This window comes from Mesoplodon densirostris, chromosome 15 (assembly GCF_025265405.1).
Source record: "Mesoplodon densirostris isolate mMesDen1 chromosome 15, mMesDen1 primary haplotype, whole genome shotgun sequence".
Lineage (NCBI taxonomy): Eukaryota > Metazoa > Chordata > Mammalia > Artiodactyla > Ziphiidae > Mesoplodon > Mesoplodon densirostris.
In genome coordinates this window covers 24,310,781-24,328,611 of record NC_082675.1, presented here as the reverse complement: position 1 = coordinate 24,328,611, position 17,831 = coordinate 24,310,781, and the positions used below count along the sequence as shown (strand labels likewise).

The following is a 17,831-nucleotide window of genomic DNA, read 5'->3' as shown; positions in this document are numbered from 1 at the left end:
ATGCAGGGGATACGGGTTCGTGCCCCGGTCTGGGAGGATCCCATATGCCACGGAGCGGCTGGGCCCGTGAGCCATGGCCGCTGAGCCTGCGCGTCCGGAGCCTGCGCGTCCGGAGCCTGTGCTCCGCAACGGGGGAGGCCACAACAGTGAGAGGCCCGCATACCGCAAAAAAAAAAAAAAATAAAAATAAAAATGATTACAACAATGTTCAATATCACAGAGGGAAATGTTTATATTAAAAGTGGTTATGAGGGCTTCCCTGGTGGCGCAGTGGTTGGGAGTCCGCCTGCCGATGCAGGGGACACGGGTTCGTGCCCCGGTCTGGGAGGATCCCACATGCCGCGGGGCGGCTGGGCCCGTGAGCCATGGCTGCTGAGCCTGCGCGTCCGGAGCCTGCGTGTCCAGAGCCTGTGCTCTGCAACCGGAGAGGCCACAACAGTGAGAGGCCCACGTAACGCAAAAAAAAAAAAAAAAAAAAAAAAAAAAGTGGTTATGAGAAAACAGCAGGTTATGAGAGAATAAAATTGCCTAGGTGGTAAGATCTGAACAATGTTAAAAAGATGCATGGAAAAAGAGTGGAAGAAAATGCACTTGCAACTGGTTTATTGGAGTATCTCATCCTATATAAATGTGAATCCTTTTTTATATCTTTCAGTAACTGCCCTTAGTAACACCATGTCTAAGCCCTCTTTCTCACTGGGTAGCTTAATGACGGACACCATAGATTCTCAACTACTTTCAGAAATTAGAATAGTCTTCTGGTTTTTCAGATTCATTTAAAATATTTATATGAATAAAAATACTCACTTAAAAATGTCCAGGTCGGGCTTCCCTGGTGGCACAGTGGTTGAGAGTCCGCCTGCCGATGCAGGGGACGCAGGTTCATGCCCTGGTCCGGGAAGATCCCACATGCCGCGGAGCGGCTGGGCCCGTGAGCCATGGCCGCTGAGCCTGCACATCCGGAGCTTGTGCTCCGCAATGGGAGAGGCCACGACAGTGAGAGGCCCACGTACCGCAAAAAAAAAAAAAAGCTCAAAAATGTCCAGGTCAGGGCTTCCCTGGTGGAGCAGTGGTTGGGGGTCCACCTGCCAGTGCAGGGGGCGCGGGTTCATGCCCCAGTCCGGGAGGATCCCACGTGCTGCGTGGGCCCATGGGCCCGTGGGCCATGGCCGCTGGGCCTGTGCATCCGGAGCCTGTGCTCCGCGGCAGAGGGGCCACGGCAGTGAGAGGCCCGCGTACCGCAAAAAAAAAAAAAAAAAAATGTCCAGGTCAAGCTCTCCTTCAAAGCTCTCGGCCTCCACTCCCAGGGAAGCTAGATGTGGCCATGGCCCTGGTGGCCTGAGTGGAGGGTGGCGGAAGGCGGTCTGTCCTCTGCCACATCCCCCCCTGCTCCTGTCTGCGGCGGGGCTGTGGACAGGGACTGGGAGGCCATGGGGAAGTGGCCACCTCTCTGTTGGTTGGCTGCTGCTCTTCAAGACTGACTGGCTGTTGTCTCTCTCTGTGTGGTAGCATCCAAAAATTGGCTCTCTTGTGCAGAACCCTTCTGAATCTCAGCTTTCTTACCTGCAAAATGGAAAGAAAATGCACTCCCTTATGTGGGTGACGTGAAAACAGAGAAAGATAACGTGACTGGGAACACTGTCAACTGTAAAGCACAATGTAAATGTCATTAGCTATTATTATTCCTTTGAGGAGCCTATTCTTTGAAACATCTACTGTTATTTGAAGTGGATACCTTCACTCGCAGAACGTAAAAACAGAACTGGTGAATTTTCCTTCAGACCTACTGTTCTCCAGCCCCCTCACCTCAGTAAAGGGTAGCACATACTCCTGGGGATGCAGGCCAGGCTTCTGCAGGCAGCCCGGGCTCTCTCCTCCTCTCACACCCAACATTCACTCCACCTGCAGGCCCTGCTGGCTGTCCATTCAACCGTATCTGCAAGTCAAGTGCTCCTTCACTTCTGCTACTACCCCATCCAGGCCACCTCACTTCTCTCTGTCCTCCAGTTGGTCCCCCTTCCCCGCCTTTGCCTCCCCATGATCAGTCTCAGCAGCCAGAGTGAGTCTTTTTAGACATCAGTTGGTGCATGTTACTCTGGGCTCCATCTGACGGCTTTCCCTCTGACGGCTTTCCGTCTCAGTCAGAGCGAATCCAAATCCCTCACCGAGGGGTACAAGGTCCCTCATGACCTGGCCCCTGGTTCTCTCTCTGACCCTCCCTCCCTCGCCTGGCTCCAGACACACTGGTCTCCTCGCTGTTCCTCTCACAAGCAAGCACGTGCCTGCCTCGGGGCCTCTGCACTTGCTGTCCCCTGCCTGGAATATTTTTTCTCCAGGTAGTCACAGGGCTTGCTGCCTCATTTCAGCAGGGCTGTTCTCCCTGACCACCAAAGTTAAAACGACATACTCCTACCTTATCTCTTTCTCCTGATTCTTTTTCCTTCTTAGTACGTAGCACCCCTGACATACTGTATACTTATATAAGTGTATGGTCTGCCTTCCCCCATTAGAATGCAGTACACTGTCCACTGCTCCATCCCCACCACCCTGCACAGAAATCAATTCCTTCAAAACATTTCATTATAAGGACTGCTTCATAGTTATACCTGCCCAAGTCCAATGGCAATTTTTATGCCCTAGGGTTCTTCTGGATTGGGTTCCCTTCCTTGTGTATTGGGGAAACGCTATACCCTGAAAGGGAACAAAAGCCTATTTTCCATGTTCAGCTCAGCGTGCAATTACCCTGGCACTTGGGGCTTGGGGGTGGAGAGAAGAAGAGGGGCTCTGCCCTTAGCATCTGACCATCTTCAACCCTCTTCCAGACACCTGCAGCTGGCTGGAGTCAGGCGAGATGCATTCTGCCACAGCCCACTTTCTGGGAAGTTGTGCTGTGGAAAAGACAAATACATGTAAATAACCAAGAAATGTGATGGAAGGGGTGGACAGGTGTGGGGAATTTATTATATTTACAGACAGTGGAGGGAGGAGCCCCCACAGAAACATGCACCCAGAGTTCCACAGAGTCATTACTTGTCTTAAGAGCTAGGAGGTGGGGTCATGTATCCCACATGAGACCGTGAACTCTGGGGATGCTCCCACCTACGTTCACCACCCTCCTGGCCTCAATTTTCACGGAGGCTGAGATAAAACTCTGTAGCCCCTCTGCTTGCCTGGTGACCATGTCTGACCCCAGGCTGCTTTGTCTTAAGGGGAGAAGGAGCCCACCTCTATTGTCAGTATAGGCCCCAATCCCCACACAACGACCAGCTCATTTACGGGCCCATGTGGTCTTCCAGTGCTGAGGCCTCAACCCTGCCCTCCTGACTTCGTGGGCAGTGGCCCACCTTCCCTGTCCCTTACCCAGAAAGCTGCCCTTCCCAGAACGGTTCTCAAGCTGTTCTTCTCCTCCTGAGACCTGCCTGGACTAGCCTGGGCACTTCACAACAATGTTCTACTTTCCCTTGGCAGAACCTGGCTCTGGCTCCAGTCTTATGCCACCAGAGGCACCTACGTGCAGCTGCCCAGGAGTGGCCAGCAGGGGGAGCCAGGAAAATCCAGACTCTGCAGCTGGACAGAAGCGGTGGTGAGGCTCAGGTAAGTTCCTCCTCATTTAAGATACAAAAACCAAGTGCACTGTTAAAACAGCTGAGTGTGAGGTTCAGGTGAGTGGAAAGCCAAACAGAATACATCCAGTCAGTCATCAACAACTCGTTATTAAGCACCTTCTACATGCCAGCCTAGACCCTCATACAGAGAAATTCTCAGCCTCCAACGTAAGGGTGGACGACCTGGGAGAGCTGATGAGAGGAGGTCCAGGCACTGGGATCACAGGGAAGAGGCATGACAGGTTCCCAGGACACCGGGAGTGGGAGGCACAAAAGAACAGAGTTTGAGGCCAAAAAATTCCTGTGATTCTGCCAGTACAACAACACTGCCAGAGAGAGAACGACGGGCCCAATGAAGCTGCTAAAAGCAATCTAAATGAGAGCTCACATCCTAACATCTGAGGGAAACCGCTTCAAGAATAAGTAGAAACTGAAAACTTGATCAATATACTAATTTTGGTTTAAAATAATCCAGTGGGGAGAGGGAGGGAAAGGGGGTAGAGATGAAACACGATTGGCCATGTATTGATAATTCCACAAGCTGGGTGACAGGTACCTGGTAATTCATTACATTATCCTCTCGACTTTTGCATCTGTTTGAAAATTCCCATAGGAAAAGTTTATATATACCAACAAGTTGGTCAATAACCGCTAGAGCCAAGTTTCACAGAAGATACCCTATTTGTTATGGGAGAAAACTGGGCATCTCTGCTCATCCAAAATCCCTAAAGAGCTCAGGATACCCTGAAGCTGTGGACTTTCTCTCCTGCCCCTCCTCTCACAGGTCTGCGGCCAGAGCCAATGATCTTGATCTGTTAAAGAGCAGCACAATGCGTGCAAGTCATTTATTTCACTGGGTCTCCTTACCTGGTTATTCACAAGAGCAGGGAAGAAGAAACTCAAGATCTCCCCTGGGGAAACTACTGAGATGTAAATTCTATCTTCTGTTGCCCAATAGGAAAGGAGTGTTTGGTTAGGATGATGAGATGAGAATCCATGGGAGTGAGGGACGAATTCTGTTCCTAGTAGCACTGTGTGGTCACTGGGCAACCTGAACAAGTTCTATTCTCTCTGGGAGCTCCTCCTTTCTAAAGACAGGGACATATTACATATGGAAACAGCACCTGTAGGTGCTTGTTTTGGCAGCATGAGAGAAGTTCAAAAGATAGTTTTTTCCCATGTGTCTCCTCATCAGTATGACATCTCAGGGACAGTAATTTACAAAAAAGTATACAGCAGATCCTAAGGCTGGTGCCACTCCTGACCTCTGGAGAGCCCTGGTTCAAGAAAGAGGTCAGAAATTCAATTCACAACTGGCAGGAAGTACTGGGTCTGGGCTGAGGCAGGTGGGAGTGGCCCAAGTTTCTGTGAGCATGAATTTAAAAACGTAGCCAGTATTCCCTGACATCCAGGGGGTGAGGCTTAAGAGCTAATGAGTCTGGGTCCAGAAAAAACAGTGCAAACAAGGCTATCTAAAAGAGTAAAAACCAACCCAGAAAACAGGTGACATAAGAGTTTGACAAAAGCAAGCCAGCACAGTAAGGCAATAAAACAAACACTTCATAATTATTTTAAATGACAAGGGTACTAATTATATAAATGATCCACACAGAAGTACATGCTCCAAAAAAAATGAAAATACAAAATACTAATCACAATACACAAATGTACTACATATCAGAAGCACATCTAGGGCTTGCCTGGTGGCGCAGTGGTTGAGAGTCCGCCTGCCGATTCAGGGGACATGGGTTTGTGCCCCGGTCCGGGAAGATCCCACATGCCGCGGAGCGGCTGGGCCCGTGAGCCATGGCCGCTGAGCCTGTGCATCCGGAGCCTGTGCTCCGCAACGGGAGAGGCCACAACAGTGAGAGGCCCGCGTACCACAAAAAAAAAAAAAAAAAAAAAAGAAGAAGCACATCTAGGGTAATAAAAGGAGAGCATTCACAAAGTTATATTAATAAAAATAATACGGTGCTGGCATAATGATAAACATATATATCACTGGAACAGAATTGAGAGTCCAGAAATAAATTCATATATCTATGGTCATTTGATTTTTGACAGGGATACCAAGACCATTCAGTGGGGAAAGGATATTCTTTCAACAAATGGTGCTGGGACAGCTAGATATACACATGCAAAATATAACACCAAAAAAAAAAAAACCCCACAAAATATAACACTAAAAGCACAAGCAACCAAAGAAAAAACAGATTAACTAGACTTCATCAAAATTAAAAACTTTCGTGCATCAAAAGACTATCAAGAAAGTGAAAACACAACTCACAGATGGGAAGAAAATATCTCAGATATCTGATAAAAGTCTATTATCCAGAATATATAAAGAACTATTACAATACAAACAAACCAATTAAAAAATGGGCAAAGGACTGCCAATAAACGTTCCTCCAAAGAAGGTAAACAAATGGCCAAAAAGCACATGAAAAGATGTTCAACATCTTTTCATTAGTCATTAGGAAAATGCAAATCAAAACCACAATGAGATGTCACTTTTCCCCACTAGAATGGCAATAATTTTAAAAAGGGGTGGGGGGATAACAAGTGTTAGCAAGGATGTGGAGAAGTTGGAACTCGTGCTGCTGGTGGGATGCAGAGGTGCAGCCACTGTGGAAACAGTCTGGTAGGTTCCTCAAATGGTTAAACTCAGAGTTACCCACAATTCCACTCCCAGGTATACACTCCCAAAGAACTTAAAACAGGTATCAAGCAAAAACCTGCACATGAATGTTCATAGCAGCATTATCCATAACAGCCAAAAGGTGGAAACGACCCAAATGTCCACCAACTGATGAATGGATAAACAGAATGCGGTATAACCATGCAAAAGGAGGTTATTCAGCCGTAAAAAGGAATGAAATACTGGTACACTCTACAACATAGATGAATCCCGAAAACATTATGCCTAGTAAAAGAAGCCAGAAACAAAAGGTCAAACTTAGTGTGATTGATATGAAATGTCCAGAATAGGCAAATCCATAGAGACAGAAAGTAGAGCAGGGGCTGCCGGAGGATGAGGACCGGGGAGGATGGGGGTGGGGGGTGACTGCTAGCAGGCAGTAGGCTTCTTTTTGGAGTGATGAAGATGTTCTGGAATTAGAGAGGTGTACAACCTTGTGAACACACTAAAAACTGCCGAATTGTACACTGTAAAATGGTGAATTTTATGGTACCTGGATTATCATTCAGTTTAAAAAGTAGGGCTTCCCTGGTGGCGCAGTGGTTGAGGGTCCGCCTGCCGATGCAGGGGACGCGGGTTCGTGCCCCGGTCTGGGAGGATCCCACGTGCCGCAGAGCGGCTGGGCCCGTGAGCCATGGCCGCTGGGCCTGTGCGTCCGGAGCCTGTGCTCCGCAAACAGAGAGGCCACGGCAGTGAGAGGCCCACGTACCACAAAAAAAAAAAAAAAAAAAAAAAAGTAGAGCATTTTTTTGTTAAATTTACTTAATTTCATTAAGTTTTGTTTTTAAATGTGTCTGTCTTGGGGCTTCCCTGGTGGCGCAGTGGTTGAGAGTCCGCCTGCTGATGCAGGGGACATGGGTTCGTGCCCCGGTCCAGGAAGATCCCACATGCCGCGGAGCGGCTAGGCCCGTGAGCCATGGCCGCTGAGCCTGCGCGTCTGGAGCCTGTGCTCCACAACGGTAGAGGCCACAACAGTGAGAGGCCCGCGTACCGCAAAAAAAAAAAAAAAAAAAAAAAAGTGTCTGTCTTGATGGCGCAGGACATACTGACATCTGAAGGCTTGTGTGCCCCGCTCTGCAATGTATTCTCCACCATCAGTTCCTACCTCATCCTCAATCTCCAGCTGCAAACCGATCCTCTAGCCGTTACCTGAACACAGACTGCCAAGCTCTTCCAGGCTCCAGCACCTGTACTCATGCTATTCCTTCTGCCTGGAAACTTGTTCCCTCTGTCCACCTCATTCAATCCCATCTTGTCTTTCTTTTATTTTTTTGGCCGCACTGAGCGGCTTGCGGGATCCTAGTTCCCTGACCAGGGATAGCACCCGAGCCCCTGGCAGTGACAGCGCCAAGTCCTAACCTCTGGACTGCCAAGGGACTCCCCCATCTTGTCTTTCAATACCAAACACAAACGTTACTGGCAGCTTGAAGCTCCTCTGACTTCGCCCTGCCCCAGCTCGGAAGATGTTCCTTTCTCTGTACATTCCTCTACAGTGGCATTTCTTATATTATATTGTAATAGTTTGGTCCCATGTTAGTCCTCTTCTCCACCCCAGACTAGGACCCCAAGGAGGCACAATTTTCCTCTTCCATCTTGAGCACCAGTGTAGTGTACCATCCCTATCTTACAGATGAGTAGACAGGTTCAGAAAGGTTGAGTAGTTTCCCCAAGATCATTAGACTTGTTAAAGGATGGAGTTGAGGAGCTGAGATCAGAACTGGACCATCTCAGATCCAGGGTTCTCCTTATCAGCACAGTGAGGTGGTTATTAGCAAAGGCTATGGGATCAGACTGCCTGGGTACATAGCCTGGCTCTTCCACTTATCTTTGTGGCTTTAGGCAAGTTACCTAACCTCTTTATGATTGTTTCTTCATTTATAAAATGAGGATAATAGTCCTACACACAGGATTTTTATGAAGAATAGATGAAACAGTATATATAAAAGCACTTAGAACACTATTTGGCACATACTAAAGTGCTCAATAATGTGAGTTATGATGTTTATTACTGTCCCACATCGAGCTACTGTTTGGTAAACACTGGATGGCTGTGCATCATTCTATGCAGAGATTTCTGGGTTATCCATCCCACTGCCAAGTCAGGAATCCAGACAGGGGATGTTAAAGCTCCAGCAAGAAAATATACTACAGTGATAATACTTTGATCTTTTTAAGGCTCTTTGGGCTGACCATGACCACAAAATGGAGAGGAAACCAAGTATTTTCTACCCCATTTCTAGATAATTTGGATTTTCTTAAGCCACCCAACATAACCAGAGAAAAATCAGAGGCTCAGCTGGGCTTCAGCTTCTAATCCAAGATGGCGGCAGTAACAACAATAATATTAATGATAATAGCTCTTAATACATATGAAGCATTCTTCTAAATGCTTTACATATATTAACAACGTCATGTTTATTGGAGCAGATTTTCCTACTATAGCCAAGAGAGAAGAAAGTCAGAGTAAAAAGCAGAGTAAAATGGCTGATGGCAGAGCCACTCTGGGAATGGGAAGGTTTCTCATAAATCTGATGACTTGTGAAGGTGACAAAAGGCCTCTCAGTGTTGAAAAGGACAAGCTCCTAGAAAGTGGAAATGCCCCTCCCCTGCCTGGGTAGCAACAGCCTGGCTGCAACTGGGTGGAATTTCTACTTCTAATATCAGGACAATAAGGAGCTGCTGTCAATACTGCATAAAACTCAAGATCATTAAGTGGTGATGGCTGAGTTCCAGCTGAGTCATTAAGGTAAATGTAGAAGAAAGCGCCAGGTAGAAATATCACTGGAAACTCACAGAACACATTGAGTGTTTGAAGCTGGTACTTAACCTCTTATCGTTGAAGTCAGGGTCTTGCCATGACGGGGGCAAACCAAGTCCACTTTCGACTTCCCCCTAACACGCACGGTTCTGTTATCTGGGTTTCACCATAGTAAGATGTTCATTCCCCTCATCCTTGTGTTTCCTTCCAGCCACAGTCACTCTACGATCGTGTTTGGGATTTTTTCTTCTTCTTGGTTCATTTTACTGTAAGAGTCTGAAGATTATATATTACAACTTTTTTTTTTAATATTTCCGGACATAAAAATTCTTTAAAGGATATTTCTTAAGAGGAGATGGGATAGAGTTACCTGTGGGAAAAGGTGGGTGAAGAGAACAGTGTATATGATGGTGTAGAACGGGAGAGGGAGAGGAGGGAACTGAGGGTAAAAGGAAGAGCAGCCCCTGACACAGAAGCTGCTCAACAACTGTTTGCTGACTGAGAGAATGAACGGCAACAGTGGAGTGAAATACCAGGATTCAAATTGTTCTACTTTTTGATTTTTTTTTTTTGCGGTACGCGGGCCTCACCGCTGTGGCCTCTCCGGTTGCAGAGCACAGGCTCCGGACGCACAGGCTCAGCGGCCATGGCTCACGGGCCCAGCTGCTCTGCGGCATGTGGGATCTTCCCGGGCCCAGCTGCTCTGCGGCATGTGGGATCTTCCCGGACCGGGGCACGAACCCGCATCCCCTGCGTCGGCAGGCGGACTCGCAACCACTGCGCCACCAGGAAAGCCCTGAATTTTTTTTTTTTTTTTTTTGCGGTACGCGGGCCTCTCACTGCTGTGGCCTCTCCCCGTTGCGGAGCACAGGCTCCGGACGCACAGGCCCAGCGGCCATGGCTCACGGGCCCAGCCGCTCCGCAGCATGTGGGATCCTCCCGGACCGGGGCACGAACCCGTGTCCCCTGTATCGGCAGGCGGACTCTCAACCACTGCGCCACCAGGGAAGCCCCTGAATTTTTTTTTTTTTTTAAATGTAGTATCTTCATTTTGTCTTTTTTAAAAAATATTTATTTATTTATTTGGCTGCATGGGGGCTTAATTGCGGCACGCGTGATCTTTAGTTGCGGCATGCGGGATCCAGTTCCCTGATCAGAGATCAAACCTGGGCCCTCTGCATTGGGAGCGTGGAGTCTTAGCCACTGGACCACCAGGGAAGTGCCCCACCTTTTGAATTTTGATATTTTCCCAGCTACCTTGTTATTCCCACATCCAGGATAGATTTAACAGATAAATACCTGATTTACATATTGTAATGCTAACTACAATCACATATAAATTAAAAGTAATTCATGGCAAACACCACGATCAGGGCTTGGCACACCTGAAATAGACAGATGAATGTTTTTACATTTTGAAGACACAGTAAAGGTTACAGCAAAAGTGCTGCCTCCCTAAAGTCAGCCCACAGAGCCCATCACTCCATATGACTGCCTAGACTATGCCTAGCAACTGGCCAAGGTCACTGGCTCCAGCTCCAAACCCAGGCCTTTCCTTTCCCGCTCCCTCTCCCTGACAGCTTACAGCTCCTGGGCTCCACCTCTGACCTCCCCTGTTCACGGCGAATGCTCTTGATAAGCTCTGAAGTCTGGATTTGAGGCCTGGTTCCTTACCTCCAGCACCTGGCCTCATGGAGTTCACACACCCTCACCATGCTCATGAACTCTAAGGCTGCACCCAAAGCTCCTTTGTGCCTTCTTGCCAGCCTACCTTTGTTCTAGTAGCTTCCTAGTTCATCCCCCCTCACCTGGGTCCTACTCAGGTTTTTCCTGTCCAGTCAGCCAACACAGGTCCCATATCAAACTGCTTGCTGGGCACTTCCACACGCACCCCTTGCCCCTATGTCAAATTCAAAACCACAGAGGCCAGACCCATGACACATCCCCAAATCAGCTCCCCTTCTAAACCTCCCTGGCACGGCTACTGACAGAATGGATGCACCACCACTTGGAAACCCACCTGACAGTTCACTGGGTCCAGCGTCTGCCTTGCCCATGACCCTTCCAGCCACCCCCGGTCCTCCTCACTCAACTTCCTGAAGGAGCTGTCTGTTCTCACATCTCCCTTCATCATCTCCTTTTCCTTCCATAATCCATTCATTTAGCCCCAGCCCCCAAGCCCCCAAATCCTTCCTGACAAAGTCACCGATGGCCTTCTTGCTGCTACAACCAATGTATTCTTCTTCTTCTTTTTAAAAAAAATTTATTTATTTGTTTGGGTGCGTCTGGTCTTAGTTGCGGCACGCAGGATCTTCGTTGCAGCATGGGGGAATATTTAGTTGCGGCATGAGAACTCTTAGTTACAGCATGTGGGATCTAGTTCCCTGACCAGGGATCGAACTGGGGTCCCCTGCATTGGAAGCATGGAGGCTTAGCCACTGGACCACCAGGGAAGTCTTAGCCACAGGACCACCAGGGAAGTCCCCAATGTATTCTTTTTAGCTCTTCTCTTACTTGACCCTCCTGGCAGCGTTTAGCGATGTGGGCCCCTCCCTCCTTCCTGAAACAGCTTCCCGAACCCACACTCTCCTGGTTGCCAGTTACGCACCTCTGGCCACATTTTCTCAGCCTTCCCCCAGCCTGCTTTTCTTCCGGCTCCTGATCTCAGCGAGTGGCACCACCACCTGACGAGCTCCCACACCAAAGCCAGCCTCCTTAGGTCTTCCTGCTTGATCCCGACACCCCCTCGGTCACAGAGTCCTGCTCATTCTTCTTCATCAATGCATTGCCTCTCCTCAGCCTCACTGCCTACATTTACGGAGCACAGACTATGAGCTGGACAGGTGTGTTCTAAGTGCTTTAATCCTCACAACAAGTCTCTAAGGTAAATTTTATTATCATCTCCCATTTCAGATTAGGAAACAGAGACACAGGGTGGTTAAGTAACTTGCATGAGGTCACACAGCTACTAAGTGGCAGAGCAGGATTCAAACCCAGGTGACCTGACTCAATTCTGGGTCCAGGCCCACTGTTCTCTCACCTAGATCACTGCAGCGGTCTCCTTGCGGTCTTCTGGCTCTGACTTGGCTTCCTCTAATCCTCCACACTGTGGCCTGACTCAACTCACTAAGACAACAGTCTGACTCTCTACTAGATCTGCATGGCCTTCAGGATAAGTCCACATTCAGGGACCTCCGTAACCTGGTCAGCAAGTGTTTCCCTCTTTGGCTTCATGCGTTTGTTCCTTGGCCTCACTTAAATCACCACCCTGAAAGCTCCACTAGCCACGGTGACAGCTTCCACTGCCAGGCTTCTGCACATCGTCTGACCTGCCAAGGTGGTTAAGAATCCACCTGCCAAGGCAGGGAACACGGGTTTGATCCCTGGTTCGGGAAGACCCCACATGACGCTGAGCAACTAAGCCCGTGCGCCACAACTACTGAGCCACTGCTCTAGAGCCCACGTGCTGCAACTACTGAAGCCCGCGTACCTAGAGCCCGTGCTCTGCAACAAGAAAAGCCACCGCAATGAGAAGCCCGCGCACCACAACGAAGAGTAGCTCCTGCTCGCCACAACTAGAAAAAGCCTGAGTGCAGCAATGAAGACCCAACGCAGCCAAAAAAAAAAAAGAAAAAGAACACTTAACTCTTTGCCCTTCAGATTTTACTTTTTCTGATAAGCCTTTTCTGACCTCCTGAAACTAGGCCATATGCCCCTCCTGTGAGCCCCTGTAGCCCCCGATGGTAATCCCTACTGTAGCACTGATTTCTCTGTGTTGTTTTGCCTGTCCACTGGTACCTGCTCTAACACAAGACTGTGAACTTCTCAAGAACAAGGACCTGGTTAGGGTCACTGTTATATCCTCAATACTCGGCTTAGTGCCTGCCTGTGCACAGCATTTAATAAATAATCAGTGAATCAATAAACCTTTATTGTTTGTGTCATACTCTTTAACACCTACTTATAAATGCCCTATATCGCTTTTATTTTCATACGTGTTAGCCTGATCTTTATAACCAGATTGCAAGTTTCTGGAAGATAGCAAATGTGCTCAGTACTTCTAAGTCAGAGGTTACTGACACAAAAACTGACACATTATTAAAAACTAACAATTATTCAGGGCTCAATGAATGTCAACAATCCAAAGATGTACGTACTATTTTTCTCTCTCTCTCCCTCCGTATGAGGAAACTGAGTCAGGGAGTTTAGTAGCTTCCCTAAGATGACACAGCTAGTAAGCGACAGAGCTGGGATTTGAATCCTGACATTTGTGCCTGTATTCTCAACCCCTATAATCAGAGGCTAAGGAAACTTGGAATTACAGATGTTAAGTAATTTACCCAAGGTCATACTGTAGTGCTGGGACTGGGACCCAGGTCTTCCCAAAGCCTGCACTCTTAATTACACTGCTTCTTTTGCTTAAATAACCGTGCTAAAGCTCATACTGGGTGTTGATAAATTTTGAAAGCTGCAGATCCAGTTTACTGAGATTGGAGAACATTAAATTCCCTTCCAAAAGAAGCACAGGGCTTCCCTGGTGGCTCAGTGGTTGAGAATCCGCCTGCCAATGCAGGGGACACGGGTTCAAGCCCTGGTCCGGGAGGATCCCACATGCTGCGGAGCAGCTGAGCCCATGTGCCACGACTACTGAGCCTGTGCTCTGGAGCCCGTGAGCCACAACTGCTGTGCCCGCGTGCCACAACTACTGAGTCTGCGCTCCAGAGCCTGCGAGCCACAGCTACTGAAGACTGTGCACCTAGAGTCTGTTCTCTGCAACCCGGGGCATGGCAGGGAAGAGTAGTCCCCTCTCACTGCAACTAGAGAAAGCACCGCGTGCAGCAGCAATGAAGACCCAATGCAGCCAAAAATAAAATAAGATAAATAAATTTAAAAAAACCAAAAACCAAAAGAAGCACAATTGTAGCTTACCAAGTTAATTTACCTTAAACATCGCCAGCCTAGTCTTACCAGCCAATTAAGTTTATGGTCTCTACTTCTCTCCCTTCAATGCTGAAGGCTGTTTTCCTCAATGTGAAAGCCATGTTTTCTAAGACTGGCCTCTAACTCAAAATCAGCTCTCATTCAGGAATTTACTCTTCCCTTTATTTCCCAAAACCAGTGATGTGATTGATGTTCCCAAGTTCCCTGCTCTTGTGGCCCCCCATCTCCCCAACATGGAATGTCTTGCTTCTGAAAGTAGCCTGTGATCCACAAGCCTTCTTGGCTGTTTTATTGCTTACCCTTAAAAAATTACTATTCTCTGTTGGCTTAGACTCTTTTCCTCACATACTCTGCTTTTTCCCTTTATTGCAAACGTTTATTAAACACTTAACTATGTACCAATATGGACATAATCTAACTCACTGAAGGCCATACTTTAGAAATGGCCTTGAAGTTTAGATCTTTTGGCTGGACTATGATTTCCTTAACAAACTTCATAAAACCATCTCCTGCCCAGTTTGCAATTGTACACCCAAATATCTCTCAGCAAAATCTCAGTGGCCACTTCCACAGCACATAATATGGAGAGAATATCGGGAGTCAACTCATTAGATCTTACCACGAAGAATTTTTTACCAACACCTTGGCCCTTTTGCTGACAAAAGGATTCTTAAGCCTTTTAACAGCGTTATGGCTTCCTTAGAGCTCTTCTAAGTTCAAAATGAACTGTCCAGCTTTCTTGGGAAATGCTCTGGAGGCTCTTTCCTGAGTTAACTGTACAGCTTTGTCTCTCTGGATTAGCACTGATTTCATATGAAACCAACAGTTAAACATCTCTGAAATAGTAAAATATGATTATATTTCACAACGTTGTCTTCAGGATATAAACAATCCAAAGTGACTATTTGGGTAGTGCTGTATCACATTATTATTGTAGTAATATTTTCAGAAGAAATCTGAGATTTAGAATAACTATAGGCCATAAAATATGGACATATTGCACTAACACATGAAGCAAAGTTCAAATTTGTATTCTAAGAAAAAGACCAAAACATCACCAATGATGATGACAGGCACATCTCTGAACTTGATCTGATTTCCTTGAGGAAGGAAGGTACTGAACTGGTTATAACAGAATATGTCTTTGAAGGATTGAGCAACAAGTCCATCATTCTCAAAAAAAATCAAATCATCCTGATAAATGTCTTAGTTATAAGGGAGAAAAAGCAGAGATGACTAAGCTGATAAAAATCTCCTCTGGCCTGTCTTATATCTCTTCCAAGCAGTGCTGTTCCTCAAAAGACACACGGCACAAAATATGGTCTTGCTGTTATATCAAAGTGTGTAAGTTAGGGAAGATAGCAGTTTTTTAAACAGAAAAATTAGATGATAACAGCAACAGGTAAAGAAGCTTTGGGCTTCTGAGGAGGAAGTCCTGGTACCCGTACATAGGCACAGTAGATAAACTGAAAATGGTACAAGTGCTGGTCTGAGTACAGCCTGTCTCTATTGTAATCAGAAGGAAGAGTATTACAATCCAGCGGAAGTAGCCATTCAAAGTCTAAGGAGGAGCATTTCATCAGACAATAATTGAGCACTCACTGCATACAAAGGCAACAGATTAGGTGCTGAGGGATCCAAAAGAACCCCCTGCTTCTCTGAAATTAGAACTGCATTCTCATTTTCTCAAGCCAATGTATTTTATGTAATGAAACAAAATATGCATCATAGATCTCTTGCAGTGGTGTAAGAGTATTCAGGATCTGCAAGGAAAACTGTGCAAAGAACCTTCCCCTTCAGCCTTTTCCCTGTAGAAATATCCTGCTGGTTCCCTGAAAATAGTGTAAGCTTTCTTTAGCAAGTGAAATACCACCCTGTTACTCTCTCCCTCTTACCCTGTTTCACTTTTTTTCATAACACTTAAGACCACTTGACATTTTATAGATTTGTCATCTGTCTTTCTCAACTAGAATGTAAGCTTCATGAAGGCAGAGATTTCAAAATATTTTGTTTGCAGATATATTCTCAGTATCTCAGTATCCAGAACTATATCTAGGGCTTCCCTGGTGGTGCAGTGGTTAAGAATCTGCTTGCCAATGCAGGGGACATGGGTTCGAGTCCTGGTCCGGGAAGATCCCACATGCCACAGAGCAACTAAGCCCATGCGCCACAACTACTGAGCCTGTGCTCTAGAGCCTGCGAGCCACAACTACTGAGGCTGAATGCTACAACTACTGAAGCCCGCGTGCCTAGAGCCCGTGCTCCGCAACGAGAAGCCACCACAATGAGAAGGCCGCGTACCACAACAGAGTAGCCCCTGCTCGCCACAACTAGAGAAAGCCCACACGCAGAACGAAGACCCAATGCAGCCAAAAATAAATTAATTAATTAAAAGAAAAAAAAGAACTATATCTAGCATGTAGTTGTAGGAGGTTCTTTTTTTGTAAAATTAATAAAAGCGTTAAAAAGACACCTGAATATTATGTTAGAATTATTAAGTTATAAGATTTTGGCGTATCTGTGTATATATGTGTGGGTGTGAGAGTAAATTTACAGACTCCATATGGTGTGATTCCCAGTGGACACCAAGTCAGGAGTCAGAGGATCACAAGCTTGTGTGGGGAGTTAGGAGAGTGATTGCAAAAAACAAAGCAGCAAGTCTTATTTAATGGATGGAAGGAATCAAACATTGTCAGCAAACATCTCCAAAGAGTAAACTAAATGTATCCTTCTGTCCTTTCCATGTCTGAAATCTGAGTGTAGTGAATCCAAATTCACTTCAGATTAGTTGGTTTGACATTAGCTTTCTTCCTTGAGAAAACTTTTGACATTTATGTAGTAAAGTTTTCTTCTTTTCCCTCCTCCCTAAATTACTGCCTGCAAGATGCAAGCCCTCAGATCCAAACAGTCTCCCATTTCTATTTTGAGATTTGCCTGAGTCACAAGGTAATCTTGGCAAATCACTCTGCTCTATCTCTCAGTTTACTGAGGCTGCCTGGGAACTGGAGCTGTCAGCCAAACAGGAAGAGAGCTGTGTTGCCTAACTCCAGAAGGTCTCAGTCCTATGGATGTGGTGAGGTTTAATGACGGATATAAACGGCTGCAGATGGAATTCCCACAGGGTGGGGGTGGCGGGGGAAAGGCAAACATTTTACTTAACTTCCTCTATAGGAACTCAGGGCTGGTAGGAAGGCCAGACTATTAAATATAGCTGAGCAGATAACCCAATGTGTCTGCAAGACATGTGTTTCCAACTAAAGAGACCCCTTCTGTATTCCTACTTATTCCTACTATATATGACACCCCAAACCCCAAATATAAGCAAAGGTATGTGACTGATCTGACCCTGGCAAAGTTACACTGTTTAAAAAAAAAAAAAAAAAAGAGTCAGTGTTTATAAACATGTATAAGCTACAAAGGCCCTTTTTTTTCCAAGAATGGGTATAAAGAGCTGCTTCCACCTGGATGCTCTGATTTGTGCCCCATCCACAGTCTCAAGTTCCTCCTGGTTGTGTAGCTAGCATGTTCTCCCTAAGTGGTTCTGCCTTAGTCACTGTGATTCTAAACTCCCTGCCCACCCCCCACCCCACCCCCCAGTGATGCCTCTTGACAAAATGATTCTTTCTGTACTCACACAAATGGAAACAGAAGAGATGAAAGGCCCCGGGGATGCAGACAGTGCAGGTCTCAAGCTGAACCACTGCTAAGCACAAGCTGAACTTTTCTGCCTCTCTTCGGTTGGCTGAGTTCCTCTCCTGACTCAGGGTAGAGTGATGAGCCTGGCATAGGAGGCTTAGGACCCAGGGGGCGCCTTTCAGCCGAGGGAAAA

At 46.8% G+C, this 17,831-nt stretch overlaps 1 long non-coding RNA gene across 1 annotated transcript; it reads right to left on the bottom strand.

Annotated features, from left to right (window-relative positions):
* Nucleotides 1–1,268: 1,268 nt before the first annotated feature.
* On the bottom strand, nucleotides 1,269–17,685 carry LOC132503304 (uncharacterized). Its single transcript, XR_009534568.1, has 3 exons — nucleotides 17,637–17,685; nucleotides 2,743–2,888; nucleotides 1,269–1,563 (listed from the first exon to the last, which is right to left on the bottom strand). It is a non-coding gene; the product is annotated as an uncharacterized LOC132503304 (long non-coding RNA).
* Between the last annotated feature and the right edge of the window lie 146 nt (nucleotides 17,686–17,831).